We start from the raw sequence: 17,884 nt of genomic DNA, 5'->3' as shown, positions 1-17,884 counted from the left end.
TCCAGCCCCAGACAGAGCCCTCACCCCCCCACACCCTAACCCTCTGCCCCAGCCCTGAGCCTCTCCAACACCCCAAACCCCTCATCTCCAGCCCCCGACAGAGCCCTCACCCCCCCACACCCTAACCCTCTGCCCCAGCCCTGAGCCTCTCCAACACCCCAAACCCCTCATCTCCAGCCCCAGCCAGAGCCCTCACCCCCCCACACCCCAACCCTCTGCCCCAGCCCTGAGCCTCTCCAACACCCCAAACCCCTCATCTCCAGCCCCAGACAGAGCCCTCACCCCCCCACACCCTAACCCTCTGCCCCAGCCCTGAGCCTCTCCAACACCCCAAACCCCTCATCTCCAGCCCCAGCCAGAGCTTTCACCCCCCACCGCACCCTCAATCCTCATCCCTAGCCCTAAGCCTCTCCAACACCCCAAACCCCTCATCTCCAGCCCCAGACAGAGCCCTCACCCCCCCACACCCTAACCCTCTGCCCCAGCCCTGAGCCTCTCCAACACCCCAAACCCCTCATCTCCAGCCCCAGCCAGAGCCCTCACCCCCCACACCCTAACCCTCTGCCCCAGCCCTGAGCCTCTCCAACACCCCAAACCCCTCATCTCCAGCCCCCGACAGAGCCCTCACCCCCCCACACCCTAACCCTCTGCCCCAGCCCTGAGCCTCTCCAACACCCCAAACCCCTCATCTCAGCCCCAGCCAGAGCTTTCACCCCCCACCGCACCCTCAATCCTCATCCCTAGCCCTAAGCCTCTCCAACACCCCAAACCCCTCATCTCCAGCCCCAGCCAGAGCCCTCACCCCCCCCACACCCTAACCCTCTGCCCCAGCCCTGAGCCTCTCCAACAACCCAAACCCCTCATCTCCAGCCCCAGCCAGAGCCCTCACCCCCCCACACCCTAACCCTCTGCCCCAGCCCTGAGCCTCTCCAACACCCCAAACCCCTCATCTCCAGCCCCAGCCAGAGCCCTCACCCCCCCCACACCCTAACCCTCTGCCCCAGCCCTGAGCCTCTCCAACAACCCAAACCCCTCATCTCCAGCCCCAGACAGAGCCCTCACCCCCCCACACCCTAACCCTCTGCCCCAGCCCTGAGCCTCTCTAACACCCCAAACCCCTCATCTCCAGCCCCAGACAGAGCCCTCATCCCCCCTCACCCCAACTCTCTGCCCCTGCCCTGAGCCCCCTCCAACACCACAAACCCCTCATTCCCAGCCCCAGACAGAGCCCTCACCCCCTATACCCCTACTCTCACCCCTCCCATACTCAAACCCCTCATCTGCAACCACACCCCACAGTCCTCACCCCCTCACCTCTGCACCCCCTCCCATCCCCAAACTCCCTCCCAGAGCCTGCACCCGAATCCCTGCCCCAGCCTAGGACCTGCACTCCAGATCTCCCCCACCCAAACTCCCCCCCAGAGCCTTGGGCAGGTGGGGGTGGAGTTTGTTGAGGCGGTGTTTGGGCGGGGGCAGGTTCTGGGCACCACCAAAATTTCTACAAATCTGCCACCCCTGGTGACAGGGTCCCCCTGCCTGCCCACCCTCCCGCCCATGCAGGATATATTTGTTGCCTGTGCAAACTTCCCCAGCAGCTGCACAAAGTTGTTGTAATTGTGTCACACAGTGAACCCCACGCTGCTACCATGATCCCGCTTGGCCCCCCCTGCCCAGCCGGGCCTGCCCAGCCAATCGCTGCCTCCCCAGCACTAAATGTGACCTTTGTTGACTTACATCAGTCATAGTGCTTTTCCTCGGCTGCGCTCCAGCTCGGTTGGTCTCTTTGTGCCTGTCCCGTAAGTGCCATCATGTCACTGGTCAAGGGGATGTCCAGGGGGTGTGTCCTAACCATACAGCTAATGGTAGTCTCGAATTCCTTCTTACCTGTAAAGGGTTAAGAAGCTCAAATAACATGGTTGGCACCTGACCAAAGGGACCAATGGGGAAAGAAGATACTTTCAAATCTTGGGCTGGGCGGGGTGGCGGGGAGGCTTTGTTTGGTGTGGTCTCTGGGGAAAGCAGAGAAGCATCAGGTCAAAAAAACTCCTTCTCCAATAAACCATCCTGTACGTGTCTCTGATATTACAAAAAGAGTAAGTAAATACAGCAAGGTGTGTTAGATTACCTTTTGTTTTCAACTTGTGAATTTTCCCTTTGCTAGAGGGAGGTTTATCCCATTTTTTTGTAACTTTAAAATTTTGCCTAAAGGGGAATCCTCTGTGTTTTGAATCTGATTACCCTGTAAAGTATTTACCACCCTGATTTTACAGAGGGGATTCTTTTACCTTTTCTTTAAATAAAATCCTTCTTCTCAGAACCTGACTGATTTTTCCATTGTTCCAAGACCCAGGGGTTTGGGTCTTTGGTCATTTTGTAACCAATTGGTTAGGATATTAATCTCAAGCCTCCCAGGAAAGGGGGTGTAAGGGCTTGTGGGGGTTGCTGGGGGAAGAGGAAACTCCAAGTGGTCCTTTTCCCTGGTTCTTTGTTAAAATCACTTGGTAGTGGCAGTGTTACTTAACCCAAGGTACAAGGGAGAATTTGTACTTGGGGAGTATTTAACCTAAGCTGGTAGAATAAGCTTAGGGGGTCTTTCATTGGGTCCCCACATCTGTACCCAAGAATTCAGAGTGGGGAGGGAACCCTGACAGGGCGGGATTTGGTGGGGACTCTGTTCTGAGCGGTGGGACCGGGCTGGGGGGTTTTGGATACGGGCCAAAGGGTCTCTGGGGCAGTCAGGGGATGGGGAACGGAGGCATTGGACAGGGCGTGGGAGTCCCAGAGGGCCTGTCAGGGGGAAGGGGAGTGGCTAGGGGGCAGGGCAGTTGGGACAGGGAGTTGGATACTTGGTGGAGTCCTGAGGGGTGATTAGGGGGTGGGGTGGGGTCTCTGGAGGGGGCAGTCAGGGGACAAGGAGCAGGGGGCAGTTGGGGGTTCTGAGGGGGGCAGGTCAGGGGGCAGGAAGTGGGAGGGAGTGGGATGGGGTGGGGCTAGGGTGGGGCACCCTGGGTGCACACCCTAATGGAATGTGCTGCGCACACCTATGATCCTGAGAACATACACCCAACGCGATGGAGCAATGGTGAATCACACCTGCTGGGGATCCAGCCCTACTGACCTTCGATAGAGAGACTCCATTGACACCAGCTGGGGATCTGCCAGGGCCTCCATAAACCCCCAGTTTTCATAGCAGTCCTCAAAGGACTCCCTTACCTCCGGGTTTCACACCAGTGAAGGAGCGGGTGTTGAATTGCCTGTTGTACTCAAGGCAAATCCCGTGGACAGGTGTTGTCATTTCTGAGTAACAAGGTGCCAAGTCTCCTTATCAGGAAATCATTTCCCGTACACACCTCCTTATCATTTCCTTCCATTCCCCACCCCTTGCCTGGGATGGTGTCCTTGGTTCAGCTGCTCATCCCTCTATCAGGTGATGTGGCCACAATGAACCATGGTCTCCATCCCCTTGTGAATTGGTTTATTCTGCACGGAGACACATTGCTGGGTGAAGTTGGCCTGCACTTCTGTCATTGCATCCAATATTTGCAAAAGTTGTTTGAGAATATGGGGGTCCAGGTTAAGGGTCCTGAAGAGTTGATTGAAGATACCTTAAGAAAGTTGATTTTCCCAAGGGACATGTTCTGCTCAAAAACCATGGCCTCTTTAAGGCGCATCAGAAACAGAGGCACCCGTAGGTTTTCCACGTCTTAGATTCATAGATCCCAAGGCCAGCAGGGACTATTGTGATCATCTACTCTGACCTCCTGTATGACACAGGACAGAAAACTTCCCCCAAACAATTCCCGTTTCAACTTGGGCATCCTGGTCTCATTTCTTTGCTCCTCGTTGAGCTTGAGAAGGTCTTGGGGATGAGTCTGTCCTGTTCGTCAACTGTCTGAGCAGTGCCCATGGTGGCTCATTGTCTTGGTTGGCGACTTGAGGTGCAACTGGTGTACAATTCATGAGCAGAGCAGGTTGGTCTTGGTAGACACCAACTAAACATGAGACCCCAGTGTGAATGCTGTAGCTGCTGGGTGAATGTGATCCTGTGATGAATAAGCAGGGGAAACTGACAAACCGGAAAGGGCTTGTGTGAGGAGTGGCATTTTCTGTGATAGTTTATCTGAATGCCGTCTGTGTGTCAGTTCCCCCAATGTGCTGCATAGTTAACTTGGTGGTGGGAAAAGGTTGTTGACTCTCTGCAGAGTAAACCCCTGTAGGGTGTGATGGATACCTGCCTACCTCCATGTCCATGGAGAGAGTCTGAGGAGACAATAGCCACTACAATTGCCTGGTACCTAGCAACAAAACGACTATGGATGATCCACCGCTCCAACAGGAAGCCAGACGGGTTTGCCGGGGAACAAGAGCAAAAGGCTGAGAAGTGGCCAGGTGAGGAGTTGTTAAGTGTGGGCTGCTGGAAGTTGGAGACTCTCCTGAACTGGGACACAAAAGAGGGCTCTGGACCAACCAAGATGGACCAGGCTGTAACTTGCTGCTGGCTTCTCATGACCCAAGTGAGCTGGGTTCCAGACGTCTAATAAACAAGACTGCTTTCACAACACTGCCCGAGAGTTGCTTCCCATGCTGGAGCTGGCAGGGTGCACTGCTCCCTTTGGGGGTAAAAGTCTCTCTCAGGTTCTCCAACTTGGGTGGACTCACTGAAGGGAGCTTGTAACCCCCCTGATTTGACATTCCTGCTGGTAACCCCAGACCTGGCAGGACTACAGTTCAGCCATCTTGTGTGTCCAGCCACTGTTGGCTGAAAACCAAGTGCCACAAAGCTAAGAGATAAACGAGTCATTTGCTGAAATTAGGAGAATTGGTGATCCACCAGGTTCACTATGACAACCCACTAGGAATCCTTATGAGGTCTGTGCTTCGTTTAAGTTAGCTCTAAAAGACTAGGTGAAAGAACAGACTTTGGAGCAGTCCGAGAAGCTTTTCTTTGGACAAGGATTGGGCATCTAAACTCCCCAGCAACTGGACAGAAGGAGGGTCCCCAGAAAGCTGGTTGCTGATTCCTCGAAACCATTTAAGACTTCAGGTAAATAGAAATGTTGGGAATGCTCTCACCCTACTGCTACAGAGAGAGAGAGAGAGAGAGAGAGAGAGAGAGAGCGCCCTTGAGACCTAATAAAAAGTAGTTTTAGGTAAAAGCACTCTGTGACATTCCCCTTTGGTGTTATGCGGACCGGTGATCTGCTAGGCCACTCAAATCCTCGACTCTGGGAGCCGGCCTTACCCTGCTCTGCTGTGAGAACCCCCACTCCTGGGCTGTTCACGCATGACCTCTGACATGTAAACGGCTTCTTGGATTGTGCAACCGAATGACACTACCAACCCTAGGAACCTCCATCTTGCAGAGCCCCGTTATGCCCGCTGGATGCTGCAAGCTTATATGAGTTTGTCAATTTAACAAAGAAATTGATATGTACCAGGATTGTTCTCCCAAGGGGAGATGCTGACATGCTTCAGACCAAACACACTGCTTCAGATAGAATACACAAACAGATTTATTAACTATAAAGATAGATTTTAAATTATTATAAGTCAAAACATAAGTCAGATTTGGTCAAATGAAATAAAAGCAAAACACATTCTAAGCTGATCTTAACACTTTCAGTGCCCGTACAAACTTAGATGCTTCTCACCACGGGCTGGCTGGTTGCTCTGCAGCCAGGCTATCCCCTGTGATCAGCGCTTCAGCTGGTGTCCGTAGATGGAGGTGGAAGAGAGAGGAAGAGCAAGGCAAACACATCTCCCTTTTATCATGTCCTTTTCTCCCTCTTGACTTTGCTCCCCGCTTCAGTGTCAGGTGAACATTACCTCATCGCAGTCCCAACCTGACCAAAGGAAGGGGGGTGACTCACTCAAGAGTCCAACAGATCCTTTTGTTGCTGCCTAGGCCAGCGTCCTTTGTTCCTGAGAGGCTGGGGTGGGTTTGTCCCATACATGCCCAGATGAGGTGTGAACTGCCTCTCTGCTCTTGGGGAGTTTTTGCCTGGGCTTGCTTTAATCCATGAGGACACATTTTCAGCCTCATAACTACATACATGAAATTATAACCTATAACATTACCGTAACAATTACTATAACCTCACTATAACAACCATGCTCAGTGCATCATAAGCCTTCTGAAGACACCCGACATGACAAACTTTGCATTGGATATCACACAATCATTTTATAAAGATGAATGTGGGGGTGTAGGATGCTCCCCCAAGGTACAAAGTGTCACACACTCTTGCTTGTACCAATCATTTATCAGATGGAGGAGCTGTGTCCCATTGATTTAGTCGTGACACCGCGTGGAGAGAAACTGATACGTTACCACTGCTTTGGTGTCGGAAAACCCTGGGTAGGTAGTCAGATGAAATTAGTCAGGCAGGACTTGGTGAATCCATGCTGACTGTTCCTGATCGGGGGAAGTCCCGGACGACTGGAAAAAGGCTAATGTAGTGCCCATCTTTAAAAAAGGGAAGAAGGAGGATCCCGGGAACTAAAGGCCAGTCAGCCTCATCTCAGTCCCTTGAAAAATCATGGAACAGGTCCTCAAGTAATCAATTCAACTCTCCTACTCCTGCATCCTCCCGGTATCCCACATCCCCACTTACTTCAGGGCTTTGGTCTCCTTCCCCCAGTGAACCTAGTTTAAAGCCCTCCTCACTAGGTTAGCCAGCCTGATTGCGAAGATGCTCTTCCCTCTCTTCGTTAGGTGGAGCCCATCTCTGCCTAGCACTCCTCCTTCTTGGAACACCATCCCATGGTCAGGCCAGATGGCTACAGGAGAGTGATCCTATTGGGATCTGCTAAAGGGGGGATCCACAGGACCTGGAAACCAAGTGATTTCGGGGGACACCTAATGGAATAACAGGGACAGGAGTGCAGTCAAAGGGTCAAACAAAGGGAACCCGATGGGGACACCGAGCAGAGAACCCTGGACAGCGCCCACTGCTCCTCGAAGGTGTCAAGGGAATCAGTGGATGCCGCCCAGAGGAACTCTGCCCGAATGCGTGAACGGATGGAGGATCGGAAATAGGCCCCACAGTCACAGGAGTCTCCGTCGGCCAACTTCCTCTTCCTGGTTTTATAGATGGCCATTTTAGCCAGGGCCAGAAGGATGTTGACCAGGAGGTCCCGTAGCTTTGTGGGGCCACAGATGTGGCCAGCGCAGGAATTGCATAGATAAAGAGGTGAGGGGAAAAGTGCAATCAAAATCTTAACAAGATGTCTAAGAGGAGCCAGAATAGGGGCTGCAGTCTGGCGCACTCCATGTAAATGTGCGCCAGGGTTTCCCTCATGCCGCAAAAGGGGCAGGTGGCTGGGATGGGGTGAGCTGCACCAAGTACACACCCGTGCTCACGGCCCCGTGAAGGAGCCGCCAACTGATATCCCCGGCGGGCCTTGGGACCAAGGTGGAGAAAAAGACTGGCCCACTGGGGTTCCTCACCCTATAAAGGTGGTAGGAGGTCCCACCACTTTGTGTCGGGGCAGGATGTGAGGGTGAGGAGATGAAGGGTATGGAGCACAAGTGTGTATAGATGTTTCCTTGGCACAGTCTGGAAGCAGACCGGCTGCAGATCTTGCAGCTGGCTCATGGTGAAGGGGCAGGGGGGCCGGTTGGGTCCACAGGGCAGGGGCCCGACGAAAAGGTCCGGAGGGCCTGGGGTAGAGGGTGGGTGGGCATGCCCTCTCTCAGGACCCTGTCAAGGTAAACCCGAGCAGTGGGCAGCAAAGCAGCCCCCACCTGCTGAAGTATGCGCTGGGGAATATGAGGCCGAAGAGCCCCAAGCGCTGAGCCAGTCTCCCCGGTCATAGTCCAGGAGGTTGCCGCCTCTTGTGACTTCTGCCAGGACCAGCCTCTGACTCACCAAGGGGGACTCCGCCACCTGCACACAGAGCTGAGGGTTGTGTAGCAGGGGCTCCATGAGGAGATCTGCCCCCACAGTGGCCGCCATGGATCTGGTTGCTGAGAACAGTTTCCAGGTCCGGAGGAGGTCCCAGTAGAAGACTGGCAGCCCAGAGAGGTCTTGAGGAAGACCTCTTGGATGGAGATAAAGGAGCTGCTGGTCGTATTGGAGCCCTTGGAAGGCGGCGCAGGAAGGCGTGCGCTAGTATGCTCCACGCCGGACTACCTGCACCATAAAGGAGCCTCTGCAGATCCTGGAGGTGGAAGACATGGACCTGAGTGTGTAGACACTTCAGGCCCTGCCCTCCCTCCTCCAGGGGTAGTTGGAGAACCCCTGCAGGGACCCAGTGCAGTCCTGACCAGAAGAACTCCAGAATCGATGTCCAGAGGTTTGGCCAGGAAGCACGGGGCTGGGACTAGGGTGTTGAGGCGGTACCAGAGCATGGACAGGACTAGTTGATTAAGCACCAGCGCTCTCCCTCGGAGGGAGAGGCACCGGAGGAGTCCTGTCCATTTCCGGAGCCCCTCTGTCACCCTGCCCTCTAAACCGTGCCAGTTCTCCTGCGGAGACGGATGTGTGGCAGAAAGGTAAATGCCGAGATAGAGCAGTGGACCTGCGCTCCACCGGATGGCCTGAAGCGCAGGTGGGAGGGAGCTCTCCTGCCACCTGTCCCTGACCACCAGGCCAGAGCTCTGGACCCATTTGCCCTGGGCAGAGGAGGCTGCCCAGTAGATGGCCTGGCAAGCCTCCACCAAGTCACCCGGGTCCTGGACCATGAGGAGCACGTTGTCGGCATACACCGACAGGACAAGCCGCAGCTCCAGCTCTTGCAGCTCCACCCCTGATGGAGGAGACAGAGGAAGGGCTCGATCACCAGAGCATACAGCTGGCCCAAGAGGGGGTACCCCTACCATACTCCCCGCTCGAAGCTGACCAGCTCGATCAAGGTCCAGTTGAGCCTGACCAGACACTCTGCAGAAGCGTACAGCACCTGGAGAAAGCCCACAAACTGGGGTCCGAAGCCTAATGATTGCAGAGTGCCCAGGAGATACCCATGGTCCACCCTGTCAAATGCATTCTCCTGATCCAGGGACAGGAGGGCGAACGACAGACCATCCCTACACCCAAGCTCCAAGAGATCCCGGACCAGATACAGGCTGTCAAAGATGGTACAGCCCGGGATGGTGTAGGTGTAGGTCTGGTCTGGGTGGACCACGTCTGCCAGCACAGACCCCAGCCACAGCGAGATGGCCTTCACTACAACTTTGCAGTCCATGCTGGGGAGCGAGATGGGACGCCAATTCTGTAAGTCATGGAGGTCCCCCGTCTTAGGCAATAAGGCAAGCATGGCTTGCCTGCATTAGAGAGGAAGGACCCCGTTCTGCAGGGACTCAGTCCAGATGGTGACTAGGTCTGGGCCAAGGAAGTCCCAGAACACGCAGTGGAACTCCACGGTCAGCCCATCCATGCCTGGAGATTTATTGGTGGGCATGTGGCAGAGGGCTTCTTCGAACTCGGCCAGAGTGAGAGGCAGCTCTAGCTGGCCTCGGTCACCTGCACTGACCGTAGGGAGCTCCTCCCAGAGCACTCTGCAAATGTTAGGATCAGTCAGATCCGGGGAGAAAAAGCCTGCATAGAATTCTGGTCCTAGCCCTCCCGCACATCTCCGCTGGATCCGTGAGTGGGGTGCCGTCCTCTGCCAGAAGACAGGTGACGTGTTTCTTGGCCCCCCTCCTTTTCTCCAGGGTGTAGAAGAAGCAGGAGCCATGATCCATTTTCTAAAGGAGGTGGATGTGGGATCGAACAAAGGTGCCCCGGGCCCGATGATCTTTGAGGGCCTGGAGCTCCTCCCTCTTCTCCCGGCACGCTTCGCAGAGGGGCGGATCCTCAGTGCTGGCGGCCAGACGCCTCTCCAGCTCTAAGACCTCCCGCTCCAACTGCTCTATCACTGCATCCCTCCATCGGCTAGTGCCCTGGGTGTAGTCACGGCAGAAAAGCTGGGTGCACACCTTCCCCAGGTCCCGCCACTGCCGCGCTGAAGGAAGGGCATGCCACTGCCCTCACCAGGCCAGCTAGAACTCTTGGAAGGACACCGTGAAGCCCACATCCTCCAACAAGCTGTTGTTGAAATGCCAATAGGCTGGCCCCGGCCCCTCCGTGCAGAGAGAGGCTGTCATGGCAGCCAAATGATGATCAGAGAACGGGGCCAGCTGGATGCTGAGGAGTGGGCCCATGAAAGGTGGAAACGTGATAAGTAGATGTGGTCCAACTGGGAGTGGTGCTACTGATGGGCCTCCACCCGAACAAAAGTAAACGTTGAGATGTTGTCCGGGTGCTGGTTGCGCCAGATGTCCATCAGGGAGTGATGATCGACTATCTCCCGGAGGACGTCTGCAGTGGCTGGGCACTGCTCGGTCCCCAAGTGGTCCCGCTCCTCGAGGGTGGTGTTAAAGTTCCTGCCCAGGATCAGGCACTTGCGAGGATCCAAGGTGCTGAGGAAGGCGGACGCCTGCTGATAGAATCACAGCCGCTCCGGGCCCGATATCAGGGCATAGATGTTAATGAGGTTGACCATGAGCCCCTCCATACGCACCCGGAGGTGCAGCAGGTGGCCTGACACAGCCTTGGCGACCCCCAGCACCTTGGGCCGAAGGTCGGGGGAGAATAGGGTCGCCATTCCAGCTGTACAAACCGTGAGATGGCTAAAGTAGACCCTGTCCCCCCATTCCAGCCGTCAGCGGTCTTTGGCTGCTGGATCCGTATTGATCTCCTGCAGGAAAACCACAGAGTACCCCCGCTCCCAGAGGAAGGAGAGCACCTGGCTCCTGCAGAGACCCATCCTACAGCCCCAAGTATTCAATGTCGCAAAGATGAGCGGTGCCACAAGGAGGGTTGGGGGGGATCCAGGGCCAGTGCAACCACTAGGCAAACTAGGTGGTCGCCTAGGGCACCAAGTGGTTGGGGGAGGCCAAAAGCGTGCTCTGGGGAGGCGGTGGAGTGGAGGTGAGCTGGGGCGGGGGGGGGGGCGGGGAGGGCTGCCTGCAGCAAGTAAAAGGGGGTCAGCACTGTGCAGAGGAACCCCTCCCCGCCCCGCTCACCTCTGTTCTGCCTCCTCCCCTGAGCACGTCACCCTGCTCTGCTTCTCTCCCTCCCAGGCTTGCAGCTCCAAACAGCTGATTGGCGCGGCAAGCCTGGGAGGCGGGAGCCGTGGAGCAGTGGCAGTGTGCTCAGGGGAGTAGGCGGAGCAGAGGTGAGTTGGGGTGGAGAGCTGCCGCAGGGCTCCCTGGGCTGAGGGGAGGGAGGGGGCGGCGGGGAGGAGGAAGGGCAGAGGAAGGGGGAGGGGAGCTGCCGCAGGGCTTGAGGCGGGTGCAAAGTGGAAGTTTCGCCTAGGGCACGAAACATCCTTGCACCAGCCCTGGGGGGATCCTCACCGGCAGGGTCACTCACAGCCCCGTCAGGCTGCGCAGGAAACCGTGACCTACCCCGTAGGTGAGTAAGGAGTCACGGAAGAGGCAGACCCGCTGGTAGGCTGCAGCGGCCTGCTTCCCTGTCCTTTTACCCTCCTGCATGAGGGCCCTCGTGGCCCAGAGGATTTGATGAAAATCCCCCAGCGCTGGAGAGTGAGCTGCACCTTGTTACGGGAGCCGCAGACATCTTCAAGGAACTCCCGCAGCTCCTCTCGCGTCCTGTGATGGAGCGGGGTCCCTGGCCTCTGACTCAGCCCTGTGGCCCGCTGAGACGGGCAGGCAAGGGGTGGACCCCTGACATGGCGCCCGATGGGCTCAATAGGAGGCGGCGGAGGGAAGATAGCAGCCCCTGGTGGGTTGGAACAGGGAAATACAAAGGCCGCTCCCTCGGGTTCATCCTCTGGGAAATGGAAGGAGTCGGCCCCAGGGTCAGCAATGGTATCATGGGAGGTGGAGGGGATAAGGACAGGGTTGGCATCAGGGGCAGGGCAGGGATCAAGAGTAGGGGCAGGGGTCAGAAGCAGAGTCAGGGAGAGGGACAGAGGCAGGATCCTGAGCCCCAGTAGCTGGGCTGCTGGGAGGTGGCCCCTCTCGGTTTGGCTCAGGGATCTGGGGGGGCGGGAAGGGGACCCTCAATGAGGCTGGGCTCAGGTTCTATGGCTGGTGTGGCAGTCACGGCATCAGGAGGTGAACAGTCTTCAGTGGGGTCCCCGCCAGGGAAGGAGGTCGGTTGCTTCACACCTATGAGGGACATCCCATGGGGCTCGGGTCCTGGCCGCATGGCACCGGCTGTTGCTGCAGTGGGCTCGGAGACAGGAGCAGAAGCAGTGATTAGGGGGAGGGAGCATGGGGAAAGGGGGCCGGGGTGAGGTCGCTTAGATTGAGGCCTGCTGGCAAAGGGTCGTCCTCCCCCTGGGGGACTGGGGTCAGACCCAGGGTCTCGATCTCCTCATAAATGGAGGGGAGATCACCTTCCACCACCTGGGGTTCTCTGCGCCGGCACCCAAAGCGACGCTCTCCTCGGGGCTCGCAGAAGCTGCAACTGTTAAGGGGGCAGGAAGGGCTCCATGGGGGGCCTCTGAGGGAAGAGACTCCAGTGGAGAGGTGGTACTGCCCTCCCGTGCTGCCACATCTTCCCCAGCTGGCACCGGTGGGTGGAACACAGCCGGGGGCAACGAGGATGGCCTGGCATAGGTGCCCCCTTTCCTGGTCTTCCGGGGAGCCTCTGCATCAGATGGGAGGAGCAGAGTGTCATGGAGTGTGCGGGAGTCCAGGCCCTGCACCCCTCTTCCTGGGATTCACTGTGACTCTCAGCCAGCCAGTTACACAGAAGATTTATTGAACAATAGGAACACAGTCTCAAGCAGAGCTTGTGGGTACAACCAGGACCCCTCGGTCACGTCCTTCTGGGGGAGCAGGGAGCTTAGACCCCAGCCCTGGGGTTCCCTGTGTTCCACCACCCAGCCCCAAACTGAAACTAACCCCCCCCAGCAGGCTCCCTCCTGCAGCCTCTGTCCACATTCCTGGGCAGAGGTGTCACCTCCCCCGCCCCCTCCTGGCTCAGGTGACAGGCTTTCAGGTCTCCCATCCCCAGTGAAACTCCCCTGCCACATTCCCAGGTCAACACTCCCCCCGCCCTGCTGCCTCACACAGAGCTCAAGCCTTCTGCTTGCCCTGCTTGCCCTGCACTGGGGCCCAGCCCTCCATGGCATCATCTGGGGGCTGGCTAGCAAGGGTAGGGCTGGGGGGCAGGGCCACTGGCATGGGTACTCAGGGAGGTAAAGGTGGGGTGGCATGAGGAAGGGAAGATTCTCCCTGGGGCAGGCCCTCTCCCATGCCCGGCGGTGTCCCTGCTGCACCCTCCTCCACAGGCCCTGTCAGATTGCACGTAGCGGAGGTGGGGCTCTCCCGCTCGTCTGGGCATAGTGGGGGAAGTGCCCCTTGGGCCTGAGTGGGAGCAGTGGTGGACTGGGACGGAGGAGAGGTGACTCCGGGCGCCAGGCAGCCAGGGGCGCCGGCGATGACGGGGCCAGCGCCTTGCCAGGGCTTGGGGGTCCTGGACCCTCCTCCCTGCCGGGCCAAGGGGCAGTCCCCCTGGATGTGCCCCATCGCCCGGCAGAGGTAGCACCGGGCCTCCCCCATTGAATAATGCACCCAGTAATGGGACCCCTGGTAGGGGACCAGGAAGGCCCCCTCGAGCGCCTCTCCGTCACGTGCCACCAGGGGCAGTTGAAGCTGCACCTGCCAGCAGAACGAGAGGACGGGATGGAGGGTGGGGTCTTTGCAGCCCAACGGGAGAGGGCTGATGACGGAGATGGGTTTCCCCAGGGTGGAGAGAGCAGGGAATAGGGCGACATTGGGAAGAAAAGAAGGGACAGAGGTCAGGACCAGATGGACGCCCAGGTTCTCCTATGGCTCCAAGGGGATGAACCCCCCCCCCCCCCCGCCAGGCCCTTCTCCACTGCCTCCTGGACGGCGGCCTCCGATGTGAAGAAGAAGATGACCTTTCCATACATTTTGGAGGCCACCATGATGGCCGTGGGCCCCACTGCCCTCGCCAACACCTGCACGTAGGTCTCCACGTGGGGCGAGGCGGGCACCAGGAGGCAACGGATGCCGTGCTTCCTGGTCATGGTGGAGAAGGGGCCCTGGCCGCTATAGACAGTAGCGGAGACGGTGGGCAGGAGAGATGATGTAGCTGCAGGCGGGGGGACTGCCACCATCTGGGCGTATGCCCTGGGGGCCGGGGTAGGGGCACCCGCAGAGCTGGTGGAGGGAGCAGCTGGTAGGGATGCTGTGGCCGGTGGCGGGGCCTGAGCAGTGGGGGCAGCTCCTGCCATGGAGGGCCTGGTCTTTCTGGTGGGGTCCTTCCCCTTCTTCTTGCCCTGGCCCTTCCCGCTGGCTGAGGGAGCTCCCCCAGAATCTGTGGGAGCGAGGGACGTGGCAGCAGCAGAGGTCACCCCATTGCCCACCGCTGCTGGCGCCCCAGCAGGGGTGGTGGCAGGTGGTTTGGCAGCGGCAGTTGAAGTAGAGGCTGGGGAGGGTGACAGGGGGCAGGCAGGAGAGGGGCAGCTGGGGCTGCTGGAAGGGTCCCACTCGCCTTGTCCCCCGCCATAATAAGCAGTGAGGGGAAAACACCAGAAAGAGGAGGGGAAAGGGAAAGCAGATTGACCATTCCTCCCCGCTAGGCTGCAGGCAGGGGAGGAGGACGCCAAAGGGAGGGGGGGCAATCAAGGACGTGTGGGGGTGTGGTTGGTCACAGACTCAGGATGGGCTTCTGGCTCCTCTAGCTGCACTAGGGGAGGGGGGGATATAACAGCATTGGCGGAGTGCAGTGAGACAGGGGTTCAAACTAAAATGGGGAGGGGCACAAGTGCATGGGAGGGGGCATGGGCACACGAGGAGGGCGCTAGTCAGGGCAAGGGTGGGGCCGCAGGGGGAGGGAGACAACCACACTGGGAGTGGGGCAGAGAAACCAAGGTGCTAGCTTCAGGACTGGGGCAGGGCAAACAAACAAAGGCTGCTGAGGGGAAAGGACAGGGCAGGCAAACAAACTGGAGCTGGTGAGAGGCTGGGCAAAAAAAGGGGGAAGCAAAGGCTACAAGGGGAGAGGGGGAGACTGCTACAGAGGTAGGGTGGGCAGTCCAGGGTGGGGGCACGTGTGCCCACGTGCGCTTGCGACAAAGTCAATGTTTAGGCTGGCTGCTGCCTCAGGCCCCAACGGTGGAAACGGGTGTGGCAGGCCAAGCAAGCAGCTGAGTCCCAGAGGCAGGAGCTGAGGCAGAAGGTAAAGTGCCAGTGGGGGTGGTGGAGGGGGCAGCAGTGGTGGTGGTGGTTGGGGGGACCCAGATGGACCGGGGGCAGGCTCCACACCGCACCCCCGAAGTCCCCACAAAAACAGACAAGACGCTCACCACAAGAGCACAGTTCGAAAGTTACTCAGTCCTTGATGGCCCCCTCCACAGTGGTCTGCACAGTGTCCGCTCGCTCCCACAGCGGCAAATGGTCCTCTTTGTCTCCCTCCTTGAGGCTCTAGCGGCGGCGGCGGCTCCAGGCGGGGCGTGACTGGCGGCGGCGGCGGCGGCTCCAGGCGGGGCGTGACTGGCGGCGGCGGCGGCGGCTCCAGGCGGGGCGTGACTGGCGGCGGCGGCTCCAGGCGGGGCGTGACTGGCGGCGGCGGCGGCGGCGGCGGCGGGGCGTGACTGGCGGCGGCGGCGGCGGCTCCAGGCGGGGCGTGACTGGCGGCGGCGGCGGCGGCTCCAGGCGGGGCGTGACTGGCGGCGGCGGCGGCGGCTCCAGGCGGGGCGTGACTGGCGGCGGCGGCGGCGGCTCCAGGCGGGGCGTGACTGGCGGCGGCGGCGGCGGCTCCAGGCGGGGCGTGACTGGCGGCGGCGGCGGCGGCTCCAGGCGGGGCGTGACTGGCGGCGGCGGCTCCAGGCGGGGCGTGACTGGCGGCGGCGGCGGCGGCTCCAGGCGGGGCGTGACTGGCGGCGGCGGCGGCGGCTCCAGGCGGGGCGTGACTGGCGGCGGTGGCGGCTCCAGGCGGGGCGTGACTGGCGGCGGCTCCAGGTGGGGCGTGACTGGCGGCGGCGGCGGCTCCAGGCGGGCTGTGCACAGGGAAACCGCTACCTGCCCTAGCTCACCTCTGCTCCGCCTCCTCCCCTGAGCACCGCCCCGCTCGACTTCTCTCCCTCCCAGGTTTGCGCGCCAAACAGCTGATTGAGGCGGGAGGCGGGAGAAGCAGCGGTGTGCTCAGGGAGGAGGCGGAGCAGAGGTGAGCTTGGGTGGGGAGTTGCTGCTGGGGGGGGGAGGGGTGTGGACAGCGCAGAGTGGAAGTTTCACCCAGGGCGTGAAACCTGCTTGTACCGGCCCTGGGAAGGACCCCTCTCAGGTGGTGGTGTCCACAGCAGCAACGGCTGGGGCTGGGGTCCCTCACTCCCCTCCTCTGGGGAGTAGGCCAGCAGCCCCCCCCAAAGGGCTGTAGTTGGAGCAGCAGCAACCAAGGGTGGGGGTGTCCCGCGGTCAGCCAGCAACCAGGTAGCAGAGAAGGGGGGTGGGGTCTGACCCAGACGGGGGAGCAGCTGGAGCAGAGCTCAGGGCCTAGTGTCACCAGCAGCAGCAGCCCTCTCCCTCCAGGCCAGAGGGCAACAGGAGAGCGATCCAAGGGAGAGGTCTGGATCCCAGGTTAAGCAGGTCCCTTTTCCCCAGGTAAGGTAACAGGGGCAGTTCCAGAACAATCAGGAAGTTGCTGAAACCAATTAAGGCAGGCTAATTACAACACCTGGAGTCAATCAAGAAGCTACCAGAATCAATTAGGACAGGCAGAGGTATTGGAGCATGAGCTTTTGTGGGTGAATACTCACTTCGTCAGATGCATGTAGTGGCCACTTTTACAGATCCAGACTAACATGGCTACCCCTCTGATGAATTAGGACAGGCAGGCTAATCAGGGCACCTGGTTTAAAAAGGACCTCACCTCAGTTACTGAGGTGCGTGCGAGGAACTGGGAGCAAGAGGCACAAGAAGCTGAGAGTGAGCAGGCGTACTGCTGGAGGACTGAGGAGTTCAAGCGTTATTAGACATCAGGAGGAAGGTCCTGTGGTGAGGATAAAGAAGGTGTTGGGAGGAGGCCATGGGGAAGTAACCCAGGGAGTTGTAGCTGTCACGCAGCTGTTACAGGAGACACTGTAGTGTGGAAGTATAACATTGTATAAGGGGACATGCTGGATACATTGTATATGAGAGGGCATGCCAAAACATGTTACAAAGTATCTGAGGGAGCACACGTAGGGACAGTTAGCTTTTGAATGGAGAAGCAATTAAGATAGAGCCAGCACGTCTAAGAAGCAGGCATCAGAATGGAAGGTGTGAAGGGCAATTAGTTAAGTTAACTGGAAACTGTTAAAGAAGATTGTTAAGGGTGGCAGGTAATTGAAGATACATGACTGGTCTCAGGGATCTCGAAGGGTGGTGACTAAAATCTTTTTCTTCTTTTGTCTGTAACTTCTCTGTAACTTGTTCTCCAAAATACTGTATAAATTAAAAGACACAAGCCCCACTCGGAGGGCTCACTTCTAAATGTATTAGCAGAGCAGCTTTGCTAATAAAACAGAGTGGTCTGATAAATTGTGAGTCTGAGTCAAACTTTGACAGTAGACAGCTCCAATTGACAGGGCCCTGGGCTGGAACCCGGAGTAGAGGGCGGGCCCACCTTCCCCCCATCATCCCAACTCCCTATTTGATACAAGAGGAGTTGATCTGGACTGTGGGTCCCACCAGAGGGAAAGGTCCCTGGCCTGTCCCCTGACCCATTAGGTGGGCCAGCAGAGACTGCGGGGATTGTTCTCCTCCTTTTCCCCATCCTGGCCAGTGATGAGGTTAGCCAAGTGAATGGCAGGTTTGTGCCACTAACAAAAGGAGCCAATCGGAGGACTGCCGTGAACCTCTGAGGTGAGCAAATCCTCCAGAAAGAACAGAACCATCAAGGCAGAGGAGACACTTTGTCAC

This window comes from Eretmochelys imbricata, chromosome 28, assembly GCF_965152235.1.
Source record: "Eretmochelys imbricata isolate rEreImb1 chromosome 28, rEreImb1.hap1, whole genome shotgun sequence".
NCBI classification, from domain to species: Eukaryota; Metazoa; Chordata; order Testudines; family Cheloniidae; genus Eretmochelys; species Eretmochelys imbricata.
This window is presented reverse-complemented; position numbering follows the sequence as displayed.